The sequence below is a fragment of the Papio anubis genome, chromosome X (assembly GCF_008728515.1).
Source record: "Papio anubis isolate 15944 chromosome X, Panubis1.0, whole genome shotgun sequence".
In the NCBI taxonomy this organism is placed as follows: domain Eukaryota; kingdom Metazoa; phylum Chordata; class Mammalia; order Primates; family Cercopithecidae; genus Papio; species Papio anubis.
The window spans coordinates 125,182,203-125,201,048 of NC_044996.1; positions in this window are offsets into that span (position 1 = coordinate 125,182,203).

Sequence of the window (18,846 nt, forward strand, 5' to 3'; positions counted from 1 at the left end):
CAAAGTCCATTCAGGTGGCCTAGGTTGCACTCTAGCTGCAAAGGCCGGGGAGAGGGCGTATCTGAGCCCCTTGCAGAAGCAAGACACTGTCTCCCAAAAATACTCACAAAATAGGAGAGTGCCGGTTATGAAGCTATTTTATCGCTGCTTCAAGCGCAGGCTCCTAATATCCCTTTGTGATGTCAGGGCTGAGACTCTCTTTTTCTGTAAACTGCATTTCTCCTTCACCACCTGCTCCCTATATTGACTCTGCCAATAGAGGACTCTAAAAGAAAACTAGAAGTCTAGGGAAGAAAGAAAGGTCAATGTTCTGTCCTATTTACTTCCTGTGCTTGTCAGCATTACTTTAGTAATGCTTTTTCACCCCAGCAGTGGTGATTCATGCCTGCAGTGGCAGTAAATTCCAGATTGCAATATTTCCAACACTCCCAGAACCAGCTCATCATGCCCACTCTGAGCTCAAAGACACCAGTACCAGGCATTCAGCCCTCATCATCCTCAGAGGTCCAAGTTTATGCCCCATGGGGCCCCTCCTCCAAGCCTCTACGTTTTGAAGATTCCAATCTTTTCCCTTGGTTCTTCCATCCTTAGGGGTGGTAGTCCTCAGTGGCTCCTTTTTGCTTTCAGTTGTCCAATACCTAATTGACAATTCTTTAAATTAAATTCTCTCTGTTAAAATTGCTGGTGTGTTTTCTTTCTCTGGTTGAAAAAAAGGGATTCCCCTAAAATAGGAAGAGTGTTTAGAGGCTGAGTACTCCCCACCAAAAATAACCACAAATGTCTGCTACAGGTATTATCCTGTTTCTTCACTATATATATTGAGTATTTAAGTCCTATCCATGTTGATATAGACAGAAATGTTTATCATTTTTAACTACTATATACTATTTCATTGCATGAACCTGATTTGTTTATTGAGGTACATTTATGTTGTTTTTAATTTTTTCACTATTAAAACCAATGCTGTAACTAAGACAAAAGAGAAAACCTATGTTTATCTCAAATGACTGCAGAAAAATGCATTTGACGAAATTCAACACCAACTTATGATAAACTCTCTCAGCAATCTAGGAATATAAGGGAACTTCTTTAACACGATAAGGAATATCTATGAAAATCCTGTGGTTTTCATCATACTTAATGGGGAAAGACTGAACGCTTCCCCCCAAGATCCGGACCAAAGCAAGAATATCTACTCACCACTTGTATTCAACATTGTACTAAGGGTCCTGGCCAGTGAAATAAAGCAAGAAAAATGAATAAAAGAACAGATTGACAAGAAAAAAGTAAAAGTGTATTTCTTTGCAGATGACATGGTGACATGTGTAGAAAATCCTAAGGTATCTATAGTAAAAGCTATTAGAGCTGATAAATGAGTTTAGTAAGGTCATAGAATACAAGGTCTATATACAAAATGTAATTGTATTTCTATATGCTAGCAATGAACAATTAGCAATTTAAATTAAAAATCATTACCATTTACAATAGCATCAAAAATATGGAATACTTAAGTATAAATTTAACAAACTTGCAATTTAGATGCACACTGAAAACTATAAAACATTGATGACTGAAATTAAAGATGAACTAAATAAATGGGAAAATATACCATACTCATGGATTGGAAGACTCAATCTTGTTAAGATGCAGTTCTCTCCACATTGATCTATACATTCAATGCAATCACAATCAAAATCCCAGCAAGCTTTTTTTTAGAAACTGACAAGCCAATTCCAAAATTTATATGGAAATACAAAGGACTTATGATGAACAAAATTAGACTTAAAGATGAACAAAATTAGAGGACTTATACTACCTGACTTCAAGACTTACTATAAAGCTACTGTAATCAAGAACGGTACTACGGAATGGTATTGGTGAAATGACAGACATATAGATCAATGGAACAGAGTAGAGTGTCCAGGAATAGATCTACACATATATGACCAATTGATTTGCCATAAAAGTACCAAGGTAATCACATGGAGAAATAATCTTTTCAGCAACAGTGCTGGAACAAGATATCCACTTGGGAAATGATTAACCTCAGTTCTTACCTCACATCACTCAAAAAAACTTAATTCAAAATGGATCATAGACCTAAATGTAAAAGGTAAAATTATAAAATTTCTGAAATAAAACATAGAAGAATATCTTCATGACCTTAATGGCAAAGATTTCTCAGGGCACAAAAGCATGAACCATAAAAGAAAAAAAATTGGCAAGTTGAACTTAATCAAAATTTAAAACTTCTACTATTCAAAAGAGCCTATGAAGAAAATGAAAAGATAAGCCATAGCTAGGAGAAAATTTTATACATATCAAAAGACTTGTATCCAGGTTGTACCAAGAACTCTTAGAATTCAATAAAAATGAGACAAACAATCTAAATTTAGAATGCACGAAAACAGTTGAACACTTTATAAAAGAATATATGCAAATAGTCAATAAGCACACAAAAAGATGTTTACATCATAAGTCACTAGGAAGATGCAAATCAAAATCACGTGGAGATACCATTACACATCCATTAGAATGGCTAAAATTAAGAAGACTATAACAAGTGTTGACAATGATGCAGAACAACTGGAACCCTTATATATTGCTGATCGGAATTAAAAATGGTACAACCACTTTGGAGAACAGTTTTGCAGTTTTTAAAAAAGTTGAACATACAATTAGGACACAACCCAGCAATTTCACTCCCGCGTATTTCTATTTCCCAAGAAAAGTAAATACATATGTCCATAAAAGACTTGTACATCAATGTTCACAGCAACTTTATTGATAACAGCCAAAATTTGAAAACAACTTAAATGCTCATCAACAGGTGAATGAATAAATAAATTGTGATATGTCCATACAATGGAATGCTACTCATCAATAAAAAAGAATCACTTTACTGATACATGCAAAGACATGGAGAATTTCAATCACATTATGCTAAGCAAAAGAAACCAGATGCATAATGTATGATTCAATTTCTGTAAAACTCTAAAAAAAGACAAACCTAATCTACAGTGACAGGGCAGATCAGTAGTTCCCTGAGGGTAGGGTTGGGGGCTGGGAGAGAGGATGATTGACTGGGATGGGACAGAAGGGAACTTTTGGGGTGATAGAAATGTTCTATGACTTGATTGAAGTGGTAGTTATGTGAGTATACAAATTTGTCAAAACTCATCAAAATGTCCAGCTAAAATGGGTGAATTTTATTGTTTATAAATTATAGTTTAAACGATCCCTCAAAAATACTGCAATGAACATTGGTATACATGTCTCCCCTCTATGCCTGTGAAAAAAATAACCACAGGATATTTAACTAAAAGTTCATATGATATGTGCATTTTCTATTTTGTACATGCTATACATTGTTCTCCAAAGTGGACGTTTTGTCTGATTACCCAGCATCTGTGCCTCCCCATATTATTAATCTGAGCCCTGAACCCATCATGGAAATTCCATCCTCCTTGCCAGTGCTTATTTCAGGAATGGGTGTCTGACTCAATTCTGGCCATTAAGACATGAGAAGTTGACTGGGGGCCTTTTGGAGAATGTTTCTTAGATCCTAAGGGAGAGACCTATAGCTTCTGAACGTAAATTGCAAATTAGTCTGAATGTTGAACTGCCTAGATGTCACATCTAGAACTTCCGTGGCCCTGTTACCCATCATTATGGACAGAATTATGTCCCCTCAAAATTTATATATTGAAGCCCTAACCCTCAGTTCTTCAACTTGTGGAGTCCTTGGAGATAGAACCTTTAAAGAGGTGATTAAGTTCAAATGTTGGCTGGATGTGGTGGCTCACGTCTGTAATCCCAGCACTTTGGGAGGCCAAGGTGGGAGGATCCCTTAAGCCCAGGAGTTTGAGACCAGCCTAGGCAAGATGGTGAGACCCTGTCTCTACAAAAAATATTAAAAGTTAGCTGGGTATGGTGGTGCATGCCCATAGTTCCAGCTATTTGGGAAGCTGAGGTGAGAGAATCATTTGAGCTCAGGAGTTCAAGGCTGCAGTAAGCTGTGATTGTGCCACTGCATTCCAGCCTGGGCAACATAGTGAGACCCAGTCTCTTAAAAAAAAATGAGGCTCTTAGGGTGGGCTCTAATCCAATATCATTGGTATCTTTATAAGAAGAGAAGGATAGTATGCAAAGAGAGACATCAGGGATGTGCTTGCACAGAGGGGCCACCATGTGAAGAAGCAGAAAGAGTGCGGCCATCCACAAGACAAGGAGAGAGGCCTCAGAGGAAACCAACCCCCATGCCCACGCCTTGATCTCAGACTTCCAGCCTCCAGAGGTGTGAGAAAATAGATTCTGTTGTTTAAGCCACCAAATCTGTGGTACTTTGTTATGGCAACCCTAGAAAACTAATACACCAGCTGAGACTGAAACCAACATTAAAGGTGGCAAAAAGGAAAGATGAAAAGAACTTGAGTTCTTTTTAGCTATTATCAAGTCACCAAATGAATCAGTCCTGGAACCTGTCCCGCCTCAAAACTAATGTAAGACAATGCATTTTCTTACTGTGTGAGCTGGTTTGACTGAATCCTCTGTTACTTGCCTCCAAGTAACCGAAACACCACATATGCTTCCAAAAGCAATGTATGAAAGTTTCATTTCCCCTTGTCCTTGCAAACACCCGATATGTTTCAACTTCTTTCTTGCCATTCACATAGATGGAAAACAGTATCTCATTGTTGTTTTAAGTTGTACTTTCCTGATAATGAGGTTAAACATCTTTTCACATGTCCATCTGCCATTCAGATTCCTCCTCTGTTGAATCGCCTAGCCATATATTTTATTCATTACTGTTGCACTGTTTGTCTCTTGCTTATTGATTTATAAGAGTTCTTGGCATATTCTTGATCAATGGTCCCCAACCTTATTGGCACCAGGGACAAGTTTTATGGAAGACAATTTTTCCACAGACCAGGGGTGGAAGGGAGGGGGCAGGGAAGATGGTTTCAGGATGATTCAAGCACATTACATTTATTGTGCACTTTATTTCTATTATTATTGCATTGAAATATATAATGAAATAATTATACAACTCATCATAATGTAGAATCAGTGGGAGCCCTGAACTCCAGGAAAACCTGCAGTTTTGCTGCAACCAGATGGTCCCATGTGAGGGTGATGGAAGATGGTGACAGATCATCAGGCATTAGATTCTCATAAGGCGCACACAACCTAGATCCCTTGCATGCGCAGTTCACAATAGGGTTCATGCTCCTATGAGAATCTAATGCAGCTGATCTGACAGGAGGCAGAACTCAGGCAGTAATACGAGCGATGGGGAACAGCTGTAGATACAGATGAAGCTTTGGTCACCCACCACTCACCTCTTGCTTTGCAGCCCAGTTCCCAACAGGTCATGGACTGATACCAGTCCATAACCCAGGGGTTGGGAACCCCTGTTCTAGATACTAATCTTTGTCAGTTATATATATTTTGAATACTTCTCCTGCTTATCATATGGCTTTTAGCATGTTTTTGATATCATGTGCCAAACAAGTTATTTATATTTTAATACACAAACTTACCATTTTTTCTTTTATGTTTGCACTTTCTATGTCTTATTGAAAGAAAGAAGGGAAGAGGAGTAGAGAGAGAAAGAGAGACAGGAAGAGAGAGAGAGGGAGGAAAGGAAGGAATAAAGAAAGGAAGGAAGCTAACCCAAGATCACTCATTAATTCATTGAAAAAATGTTTACTGAGTGTCTACTTTGTTATTTGTTCTACTATTACTTATAGTAGTAAATAAGACAGACAAAGCCCCTGCCCTTGTGGAGCTTACATAAATATATAATTGACTGTCTAGGAGTGAAGAGGCTATGACGAAAAGTGAACAAGGTTAAGTGGATAGAGAGGAACTTTACCTAGGGTGGTCAGGGGATGCTACTCTGAGCAGAGACCTGGATGGATTAAGAGAATAAGCCATACGCATATCAGGGACAAGAGCATTACAGACAGAGAGAAAAGCCAAAGAAGAGGCTCTGAGATGGCAAAGATATCTCAAGTGTTTGAGGAGCAATCAACAAGAAGGCCACTGGGGCTGGAAGTCAGTGAGCAGGGCCAAGTGGTAGGAAACAAAGTGAGAGAGGTACGCACGGCAGGGGACATGTGTGGGCCACTGTAAAGAGGCAGAAAAGAGAACTTATCTTACTTACAAGGTAGAAGAGTCACTGTGTTCCGCAGGGCAGAGAAGAGATGAAGGGAGGCATGAAAGAAGGCAGGGAGATTCACTGGAAGGGTACTGCAGTGTCCAGGCAAGACATAATAGCTGCATATTACTAGGTCATCAAGATCTATATATTCTTCTCTTTTAGAAGATTGTTTTGTTATTGCCACTGCTGCTGCTGTTGTTGTTGTTGTTTTGTTGCTGTTGTTGTTGTTTTAACCTTTAGAACTTTAATCTAGCAGAATCTATTTTGAGATATGACGTCATTTTAACTTTTTTCCATATGAATAGCCAATTGTCCCAACACCACTTTTTGAATATAGTCGTTCTTTTCCCAATTGATTTGTGAAACAAGTCATGTTATATATCAATGGCTCTCTTTTAAGGGGACTCTCTATTCTTGGTTCATAGAACAGTTTTTCTATTTCTGTATGAATGCCATCTTTTCAAATTGCTATAATCTTGCACTATGTCTTGATATCGAGTAGAAGGGGTCTCACTCCCCTATCCGGCCACCTTTTGCTCCTCTTTTTCAAAATTGTTAAAGATTTTTGTGCACCTCATTGTTTCATATTAACTTTAGAGTCAATTTGCTTTTGAGTTTCCCCAAAATCCTGTAGATGTATTGCGTTTTAATTACACTTAATTTATAATTTACCCTAGGGGGAACTGACATCTAGAAAGTATTAAGTCTCCCAAGTGTAGACAAAACCAGCTTTCCATTTATCAGGTTCTTCAAAAAAATTTGAAAATTTTCTCCTTATAATCTTTTCAGGAACTTTATAGTTTGTATTGTTATTGCAAACATCTTTTTTCCTATTGGGTTTTTTATTGGTTACTACTAATGACAAAGAGCTATATTTTTAGTATGAAAAAATCCTTATCAAGTATAAAAAAGGCAAACAAACAAATAGAAAAATAGTGGGCAAAGGACATGAATGAACAATTTTCAGGAGAAACACAAATAACCAATTAACATACTGAATTTTTTAGCTTGATTAACAATCAAAGAAATGCAAACAGTCTGAGATAATCATTTTACACCTGCCAAAGTAAAAAAGTTTGTTTTTAAATTATTTATTTATTTATTTATTTATTTATTTATTTTTGAGACAGGAGCCTCACTCTGTTGCCCAGTCTGGAATGCAGTGATGTGCTCATGGCTCACTGCAGCCTCCACTTCCACCTCAGCCTCCTGAGTAGCTGGGACTACAGGCACACACCACCATGGCCAGCCTGTTTTTAAATTCTTGTGCTGACTTTGTTTTAAGGATAATGGTAGCAGACATCTTAATATCCACTTGGCAAGAGTGTAATTGGTACAACTTTGAGAAAAAGAAATGTAAGAAAATGTTCTAAGAACTTTAAAAACTGTTCATGCCCAATCCTAGGGATTCCAACCTGAGGAAAAAAAGATTGTCATAAGTGAATGTTCGTCCAAGAGTCATTTCTGATAACAAAAACTTGACAGAATCTAAACGTCTGACACCTGGGGAACACTTCAAGAAAGTGTGGTACAGGCCATGTGATGAAATGATGCAGCCATCATGATAACCATGTCTGAAAATTTTTGAATGGCTGAGAAAAGGTGCAGGAAGAAACATCAAATGAAAAGGATCTATAGGTATACATAATTAGATTAGAGAAAATACATCATGATATAATATTCATCTCTGACAGTAGACTACTAGTAATTTTCATATTTTCATTAAGGTTATATTTCCTAAATTTTTTACAATAAGCATGTATTATCAGGACACGAAAATATTAAATAGATAAATGATCAAAACTGCTACAAGAAACTAAAAGTGTGAAAGGATCTATCAGTTCACTTTTCAATATTTGGTTTATTATACGTAATAACAGATACACACTGCCTGTGGACAGACTATTATCTGCTTGAAAAGTGTGAAATGTTGGTTGTAACAATTTAGCTCCTACCAAGAAGGAGCCCACACGATAGTCTTAAGATCCCTGATTAAAGCAAATGCAGTGGTAAGATGTGAGAGCTAAACAGTGTCAGGAACAGGGCATTTGTCTAAGTATCTTAAAATGTATAGGATTTCTTTAAACCAGCAACTCTTTATAGTTCTAAATTACATATATTGTTCGCTCATTCACTCAATAAATATTTCCACGCATATTTGGATCTAGACTTTAACGCAATGTTGACATTTTAAGAGAGATGAGCGTGTTGTTATTTTGGCAAAAACAAACATGCTGTTTCAAAGGTTTATGCTGTTACTTGGTCCGGTGTCCAAGTCCAGCATACCCGCGAATATAATCACACCCACAACCTTTCTGGGTGCTGTAATCCACTCCTCTCGCTCTTGCAGCCAGGAAAGATTTCAGAGTATCCTCTTACACTTACGTGTAACTGCCTACCGAGATATTTTTATCGTATCCTCAAAACCACTCATCTCCTTTTCATTTGCCTTTTATACTTACAATAACTTCAACTCTTTCCTCTTTCTGAAAACAAGGAAGTTCTCTTGATATTTATGTATTTATTTTGCTAGGAAACAAATTGGAATGGAGCCCATATTTCTATTCAGTGTCAATAGAGCTCATAAAGAGACCAGTTTCCCCCTCAGTTTAGGCCTCTTGGTCAAATTTACTCAGCTTGCCAGTCAGCAATTCATCCCACTCACAAGCCCTGGGCTTCTCCAGAGAATAAATAACCTAGGCCTGGAGCTCTGTGACTAATCATGTTTGCCCAGCCCTCACCATTCCTTCATTAAACGGCTTTTAGAATTCAGCTTCCTCCGTCTACCAGTGAGTAACAAACACAGAGACTCTCCGGCCCAAACTCCACTCTAACATGGCAGCTTCCTCTTCACTCATTCCCGGCAGCATGCATGTGGGTGTACATATTGTTAACGTGCTGTGTGTTCCTGCTCAGCATTTGCTCAACTATACAGACACCCTCACCCTCGTATCTGCCCCCATCGGTGCTGTCTACATTTAGATGCAAGCCCTCAGTCAGCAAGTGCATAGCAAATAGTGCTAGGAGGGATTTTTATGCCCACACAGCAATGATGAAACTGCGTATATGAGGCACCTAGGACAGTCAGGTTCATAAGGAAAGAAAGCAGAAGAGTGGTTGCCAGAACCTGGGGGAAGCGGGGAAGTGGGAGTTGGTGTTTAATGGGTACAGAGTTTCTGTTTGGGAAGGTGACAAAGCTCTCTCTGGAGATGGATGCACAGTGGTGGGTGCACATGAGTGGGAATGTATTTAACTGTATTTGTGCACTGGACTGAACACTCAAACATGTAAATGGTAAATTTTATGTTATGCATATTTTATAACAATTTTTAAAAACCCAAATAGATAGAAAGAAAAAATGACAAGGAAAAAGCAGCCTTGTTTCTGTCGTGTAATCCAAGTCCCTTTTATCTGATGCTGCCTCTTAACATTCCAGATGGGTGAGCTCTTAGATTTTCAGAGTTCCACACCAGGTCAACTGGTGAAAGGGAGCTGGGAAGAACGGGAGGGAAAGGAGACTTAGACGCAGCAACACCCATGAGAGCTTGCAGAGAAACTGCATAAAGCAAGCACCGGGATTCAAAATCCTTGCAGGCTCTTTCGTTTCTGGACTTTGCCTTGTTTTGGGGTGAGCGGCTTCCTCCCCAACTCCAACCAAGTTGATTCATGTTATTTGCCCAGCAGCTTCTCACAATGCCACCCTGGATAACAGATAGTTTCTCCCTCTCCCCAACCCTGTCCAGCCCGTTGGGACTCCACCCCAGCTATGCCTGCCCCTAGCCCGTCATCAGGGAAGACGGATGAGACTGGACAAGTAAACGGCAGCAAGCATCCAACTCTGCATTTTTCTGAGCTTTCTCCCCAATTCCTAAGTAAAATTCCTAAAGTAAAAATGGAATTTTTGCTGGAACAATTTTTAAGTCTAGCAAATCTGCCACATTCCTTAAACGACAGCTGCGGTAAGTGCAGCTACCGGGCTGTTGTGCAACATTCAGCCAATATTGGCACAACCGAGCACATGGATAAAACATGACATGCTTTCTCTGTTTTCCATGTTTTGCCACAAAAATTCTGTTCACAAAAGTCTGTGACTCTTCAATGTCTGTCATTTCTGTGGGCTCATCTGGAAATTTAGAAAGTGCCCTTTCAGTTAAAATTCCTCCCGTCAAGTGGTAGCTGTCTCTCCCTTGCCTTAGGTAACACATTCCTTTCTTACCTGAACAAATGTTTACTTGCATATACTAAAGCAGCAACAACTACTAGTTTTGTTTGGCATTTTCAGGAGATAATATGTAAGGTTGAGGATTTTTTTAAAATCCCGCTTTCCGAGATAACAAAGACCCACTAATCTGTAAAGATCAAATTCTTCCGCTCAATTAACATTTTACAACCTCCCTACTCTGTGGAAACAGTACTGGTAACAATTCTAAACAATTTGCAATCTGTTTGAATAGAAATTAACAGCAAGGTGTTACTTGAAGTGAACTAAAACAACAAATTTTGAATCTGAAATTATAATTTATGCTTTACAGGTCTGACTTATCAAAAAGGGAAGGAAAAATTCAGAAAACTGCTCATAATGCCACAAGACTATCTCTAATTTAATGTGGCTATCCTCAGCAATAGGAAAAACAAAAATTGTCATTTCTAGGAAATGGATTTTTTAAGTATTCAGAGTACCTCCTGCCTTCTTGGAAAAAAAAAAACCTCATTATTCTTTTAGTTAAAGGATTCTAACAAATTGAAAAGAAAACTAGAAAAGAGAGTTGAAAAGCTTTGTCAGATTAAAAACAAAATATCTACTATGCCAAGCCAAAATATTTTTCCAAAGCCAGGTTCTAAGAAGTGAATTACATCTTTCAAGACCCCAAAGGATCATTCCAGATTGGATTTCATAAAAATAAGTACAATTTTGACCAAGAAAGTTTATTCAACAATAATATTGCCAAACCCTAACCAATGACCATTCACTATAACACAATTTTAACACAATATTGATATTAATGCTTTCAGTGAGCAATGATCACACCACTGCACTTCAGCCTAGGTGACAGAGTGAGACCCTGTCTCAAAATAATAATGGTAGTAATAATAAAAGCAATAATAGCCTTTGTGAGGCTTAAACAGGCCTCACAAAGTCCATATACAGTAGGTGATAAATATAAAACAATATAGAAGCAGCTTGCTTAAATACAATAATGTATTCCTGCAAAGATGAAGGTAATTTAGATTTTTGTATCATTAAATCATGTTTTTAAGACCAAGAAATTCTTCATCTAAAAGAACACTTTGGTAAGTTTATTAAATAAAGCATTTTAAAAATAAAATTATCGCCTCCTAACTTACGTGCTTTTTTCACACATCATTTCAGACATCAGGCTTTCCTAAATGGGAGATTCCCACATAATACAACCTTCAGACTTTAACATGGCCCCCTATGAAAGAGTTCATGTCCCCCTTGAACACCTGACTAGTAATGATGTAAAGCATCCACACTGTGGAGAATCACACTTATATAGGCAACTTTATGTGGTCCAATAATTTTCAAAAGTAGGATTGAAACAAAAGATTGACAATAACCTAAATGGCCACGAATGGGGGAACCGGTTACAAAATCTATGGTGTTTCCCTACACTGGAATCCTGTGCAGCTGTAAAAAAAAAAAAAAAAAAAAAAAAGAGAATGTTCTCTATGTACATATGTGGAAAGTCCTCCAAAATATAATGTAAAGGGAAGGGGAAGCAAGCTGCAGAACACGGGGTATAAAAATCTATCATTTGTGTAAAGGGGATGGACAAAAGAATATAAATCTGAATCTATTTGTCTATGCATTTTTTGAAATCCCTGGAATGATATATTAGCAATTAATAACTGCAGTGACCTATGCAGGGAGGTAAATGGGGAGATGATAGAGGAATGGGTTAGGAGAGAGTCTTTTCACCACATCTTACTTTCTACTTTTTGATTTTTGAACCATGTAAATGTATTACTATTTGAAAAAAAAATAGTAATTTAATAAAAACTCCAGGTCAGATCAAGCCATCATGAGTCATGTATTTTCTACATACTCATTCCATCCATGGGAGCCTTTGTTTAGCTTCCCCGACGTTAGAGACATCTGCTTTGCCTAGAAGCAGAGCCTGAGACTGGGATTTGGATGCTTGTAACTGACTGAAGGAATGCGCTCAGGAGAAACCTGTTCTGGTGTTATGGAGTGGAGGAAGCAGAATAGAGCAGGGAAAGCATCAAGCAAGGATACCGTCTTAGGTAAAGTCCAGCCTTGGGCGGAACCACACAGGGACTTAGGAGTACCACAAACTCTCTCCTCAAGACTAAAAGGCCAGCTTTACATACCCCAATATCAGACTCTAGGCCCCAGAGTAGGGGTCAGTGGGCTTTAACCTCTCAGATTCTGTGGCTCCTGTTCAGCAAAGGGCAAGTCTCCTGAGATGGGGGCAGCTGTGAACGGTTAGCAACTATGATGGTTAAGTTTATGTGTCAACTTGATGGGGCCAGGGATGCCCAGATATCTGGTTAAACATTATTTCTGGGTGTGTCTGTGGGGGTGTTTCCAGAAGAAATTAGTATTTGACTGGTAAAGTGAGTAAGCAGATGGCCCTCCCCAATGTGGGTGGCCATCACCCAATCCATTGAGGGCCTGAATAGAACAAAAGGGTGGAGGAAGGTTAATTTCACTCTTTGCCTGTTGGCTTGCACTGAAATATCAATCTTATGCCCTCAGCACTCCCAGTTCTCAGGTCTTTAGACTCAGACTGAAGTCTACACCATTGGCTCTCTGGCTGTCAGGACTTCAAACCACACTGACTTTCCTGGGTCTCTACAAAAGGCAGATCATGGGACCTCTCAGCCTCCATAATTGTATGAGCCAATTCCTTATAATACATTTCTATTTCTCTAAAGAACCTTGACTAATACAGCTGTATTAGTTCATTTTCATGCTGCTGATAAAGACATACTCGAGACTGGGTGATTTATAAGGAAAAAGAGGTTTAATGGACTCACAGTTCCACATTGCTAGGGAGGCCTCACAATCATGGTGGAAGGCCAAAGGCACATCTTACATGGCAGCAGACTAGAGAGAATGAGAGCCAAGAGAAAGGGGTTTCCCGTTTCCCCTTATTAAACCATCAGATCTCATGAGGCGTATTCACTACCATGAGAATAGTATGGGGGAAACTACCCCCATGATTCAATTATCTCCCACAAGGTCCCTCCCATAACACGTGGGAATTGTGGGAGCTACAATTCAAGATAACATTTGGGTGGGGATGCAGCCAAACCATGTTAACAGCCAACCTGTATTCACAGCAGCTGGGGGATGGATGCATAGCCTAGGGTATTTGGGTAGGGTACCAGCAGCATCCACTACACCAGGGGTCCTCAACCTTCAGTGCATATCATAATCACATGGAGAGCTTCTTAAGACAATTCACTGGGCACCTGCCCCAGAGTTGCTGATTCAGTAAGTGGAAGAGGGGAGGGGAAGAGAAATGGAGGGGCTCGATAATTTGCATTTCTAGCAAGTTCCCAGATGATCCTATGCTGCTGGTCCTGGGATCAACCATACTTTGAGAACCACTGTCCTACATCATCTTTGCCTCTTGCTTCTCCTTTACCTCTGTAGCCAATCTCAGTACCTTCTTAATTTCCTTCAAATTCCTTTCTCAATGTACTGCTTCCTCTCTGTTCCTGTTGCTGACACTCCAGTGCAAGTCCTTATTCTGTCAGACCTAGATTAGAGGCAATTATTACATAGATAAAGAAAAAGCGGCCAGGCGCGGTGGCTCAAGCCTGTAATCCCAGCACTTTGGGAGGCCGAGACGGGCGGATCACGAGGTCAGGAGATCGAGACCATCCTGGCTAACACGGTGAAACCCCGTCTCTACTAAAAAAAAATACAAAAAACTAGCCGGGCGAGGTGGCGGGCACCTGTAGTCCCAGCTACTCGGGAGGCTGAGGCAAGAGAATGGCATAAACCCGGGAGGCAGAGCTTGCAGTGAGCTGAGATCCGGCCACTGCACTCCAGCCTGGGTGACAGAGCGAGACTCCGTCTCAAAAAAAAAAAAAAAAAAAGAAAGAAAGAAAGAAAAAGCAAGACTTTTTATGAATTACCCTTATTGGCTGACTATACCAATTAAAACCATAGGGTAATTGTCCAACTCATTTTAATTGTCTGTAAGTACCACACAGAGGGCTTGACATGTGTTCAAACAGTGAAGGAACTGCTGAGGTTCCTAGCCAACAATCCATGTACTATCTTTATTCTTTTCTAGAATAAGTTATAGAGATCACCTAGTTCGATAGTTCTCATGGCATAGTAGCACTGTGGTACAGAGAAGCTGCTCTCAGAACTGGGTGAGGATGGGTCACTGATTTCCTACAAGCCTTCTTTATAGATGAGGAAACTGAGGACCCATTCACAGGCACATGCCCTAGAGTAATGCATAACTCCTTGTCCTGGGAGCACCCCAGCTTGGTATCCAGAATGAGGACCTCAGGTTTGGGCCTTTCACAGCCCAATAACTTCCGCAGCAGTCAGTTCACTAACTTCATCTCCACCTCCTGCTTTCCAGGCTCCTTGTCCCCAAGAAACAATGAAACTAACATTTATTGAGCCCCTAGTTTGTTCAAGAAATTGTACCAGGGCTATCACATATACTACTTCTTTTTCTCCCTTACACATCTCACCAAAACCAATGTTGGGAGTAGGGTGAGGCAGGAGACATGCCTCATCCCAATACAGACCAAGACCACTACCTTGAGAATGGGAACAACCACCTTCTGGATTCCTTGATCTTGGTGTCCCTGACAGAGTCAAATCATCATAAATGACATTATGTATGCAATTATGGCAGTACTACACACCTTGAGAAATTACAGTATTGTGTAACAATCATCAATAAGAAATGACCATTTGATTCCAACAATTACCAACTCCTTCATAAAATAGAGAGTGGTGGCAGCCACCCAGAAAAGCCATCTGTAACCTCAATTTTATCTCCTAGACCCTGTCCTTGGGGTCACGTGGGAATGGAGGCTTCGTTCTACATAGGGTGTCTCCAATGGGAAGATTTCTTGCTCCTTTGACAGAGTGGCTTCCTTCAGGCAGTTCCTGTGTCTAGAACTCTGTCACCCAATATGGTAGCCATTGGCCGCATGTGTCTATGTCAGTTTAAATTTAAATCAGCTAAATAATAACATTAAAAATTTTATTCCTTAATCTCATTTTCCACATTTCAAGTGCTTAATAGCCACATGTGGCTAGTGGCTACAGTATTGGACAGTGCAAATATAAACATTTCCACCATTACAGAAAGTTCTGCAATGGACAGGACTGGCCTAGTTTTCCCTATACTTGACTTACTCAAAATCTTATTTCTCAGAGTCACCTAGAAAGAAAAAAACTAATTTCCTCCTTAATTATACAGAATCTGGCTTTGTCTTTATCATCCCTTAGATCCTCCATGACTTTTAACTGCTTGAATTCACTTTAAAAATAAATTCATCTATGTCCACAGTTCTCAAAGTGGAGTTCAGGGATCCATGAGTGTCCCCAAAACCCTTTCAGGGGGTCTGCAAGGTCAGAACTATTTTCATAGTTATATAACACAAAAAACAATAGTTCTTTGGGACCCTTGATTATCTTTTTTTTTTTTTTTTTTTTTATTTTATTTTAATTTTTTTGGAGGCGGAGTCTCGCTCTGTCGCCCAGGCTGGAGTGCAGTGGCCCGATCTCAGCTCACTGCAAGCTCCGCCTCCCGGGTTTACGCCATTCTCCTGCCTCAGCCTCCCGAGTAGCCGGGACTACAGGCGCCTGCCACCTCGCCCGGCTAGTTTTTTGTATTTTTTAGTAGAGACGGGGTTTCACCGTGTTAGCCAGGATGGTCTCGATCTCCTGACCTCGTGATCCTCCCGTCTCGGCCTCCCAAAGTGCTGGGATTACAGGCTTGAGCCACCGCGCCCGGCCGATTATTTTTAAGAGTATAAAAGGGAGCCTGAGATGAAAAACTGTCAGCACTGCCAAGCAATGTTGTTAGTATTAATGATACCATTGGCCATTTTTGTTTTTATTCTTATTTTTGACATATGCCCATCACTAGATAAGAAATACTAGTCCCAGCCCAGAGTTCCATTGTTCTCAGCTTGCCTGCAGCAGCATTAAGGAAGCAGTCATCTCAAATCCCTTGTAGAATGAAACTGGCATCAATAGGAGAATAAGAGCTCTATTGTCACACTTTTAAAAGAGCAAAACCGAGCATCTTTTCAGGAAACAGAACAGCAGGCAATGAGAGTGAACAGCAGAAATGTCCCTCTACCAGCTCTCCTCAGACCTGCCCCTGCCCTCTGTACCTTAGAGAACTGAAAAAAGTCCAAAGCTGAGGAAGGGAAAGAAGTCAAGCCCAAGGGGTGTGATACCAAGACAAGACTAGGGTGAGCAAGGGTCACATTCGAATCAGTGGCTGCTAATAAGATTGGTATCAAAATAAACTATTTAGAAATCAATTAAGTGAGAAAATATGCACTTGTATATTTTAGAGGTCAATTTTTTTTTTTTAAAGCTGGTCTAAAGAAGTATCTGTTTCAAGTTGTTTAAGCTTAGTGAGATGTACTTTTTTGCTGAAGAGTTAGAATGGTACAGAAATCAGGAACAGAGAAGAGGTAAGGTCTCCTTTTTTTAAAATAGTTGGTATCTGAAAAGATAATGAAATTGAAGAGCATACCAAAGTTATGAAGATCAATAAAGTGAAATCTAGGACCTGGAACCTAGGCTGCTGATCTGAGGGAAATTATCAAAAGCTTGGAAAAAATTATATTCTTTTCTGTCCATTTTTCTCTTTGGAATGAGAATTTTAAAAGGGACAAAAGGAAGCTGGGAAGGGTGAGATAGTCTCTGAAGGCTTAGCTATGCTTCTTCTTCCCTCCTTCCTCACTTCGCCCACTCTCATCCCCTCAAATAAAACCAGCAGCAGCATTAGCAGTAATACCTGCCATGTATCGAAGCCTTGCTGTGTGCAAGGTACTGTTCTAAACACTTTAGATGTAGTGACTCATTTAATCACCACAAGCCTATGATGTGGGTACTCTTATGAATCTTCATTTTATAGACAAGGCAAGTGAGGCCCACAAAGGTAAAGAAATTGTCTAAGGTCTTTGCACTTCTAAGCCTAAGGGGTGGGGAAAGCATAGGTTTAAGTGGGGTGTGTGATACTTGCAGTTTACTATAAGAAAAAAATGTACCATTTGAGCCTACTTTGTTTTTCTTTTGAAGTTACTCTTCAGTGTATTTAAAAATAATTATTGGAAAATTATTTCATGTTTACACTGTTTAATATTTTAGTATGTTAACAAGTTCCAGATGTTGATGGGGTGGTTAACGGTACACACACTTGTCAAAACTCATCAAACTACACTAGAGATCTGTGCTTTCTATTGTATATAAATTATGCCTTCATAAATTTTAATACTGTAAAATTATTTTATGTTTGTATTGTTTAATATTTTCTATTTAGGCCTTAATAGGAAAGAGCTAAATACAAAGGAAAGAGAATGGTATTTGTATTTCTTTCTCTTTACTGCCCACATTTAAGAAGAGCCTAAATGTTGATACTCAGCTGCCTTTTCTGTATAATGGGGATAAAATACCAACTTGTTAAGGTTGCAGAAGAATTGGATGACAAAAGTACAAACGGTGCCTAACACTGCCTGGTACATACTAGGTAGTTAACAAGAGGCAGCTGTGACAGTCATTCTCCCACCCCCACCTCATTCCCACTCCCTGTGTCTATCCTTTTCTTTCCTTGGTATTGGTTTCATTCCAAGGCAGACAAGCTCTTCTCTTGTGGTGACAAGATGACTGTTGGCAGGTTCAAGTTTACACCCCTATCTCCTCAGAAACTTCAGCAGAAAAACGACTAAGAGTTACAAACCAAAGCGTCAAGAACTGTGAAGGATCTGGGATTTTACATTTGTGCATGTTTTGTGAATGCTACGTGAAGATATGAGACTCCTAGGTCAGAAATGAAGGACAGTTTCTTACAATAATAGCAGTAGCTAGAGTATCTGCTAACCAGTATTGTGCTGGTTCCCCAAGATCCAATTCCCACAGGGCAATATACAGAGAGCCAGGTGACACCTCTACATGCAACAGATTGCATTACAGGAGAGGAGCTTTAAGTTCAATGAACCTGACACTTTAATAATGGGCAGAAAACGTGCCTGCTCCTTGATCTAGAGAGAGAAATTATCTTCATTACACTGGACAGTAAGCATACCTGTCTTTTTGGCCTGGAGGGAGATAGTACCACAATCTTTCAAGGTTGTTGATACATGAACCTCCTTGAAAAGATAATCTTCAACAAAGAGCATTCCATGCCTCAGTTGGAAGGCATGCAGTAACGCTAGAGACCAATGGAGAATTGGCTCCTAATGCAGAGTTCCAGAAATGAGTTTCACTGGCTTACCTTGGGTCATGTGCTCACCCCTGAATCAATCATTGTGGTCAAGGGAAAGGACTGCATTGACTGTCCAGGCCAGAGTCATATCCCAGAGCTGGGGAGAGAGATTGACTCCAAAGCAAAAACAATACAATAGCACCATACGTTCCATTCTCGAATTTGACAAGGGATGGCAAGCATCATGCTACGGCTACACATCTGTGA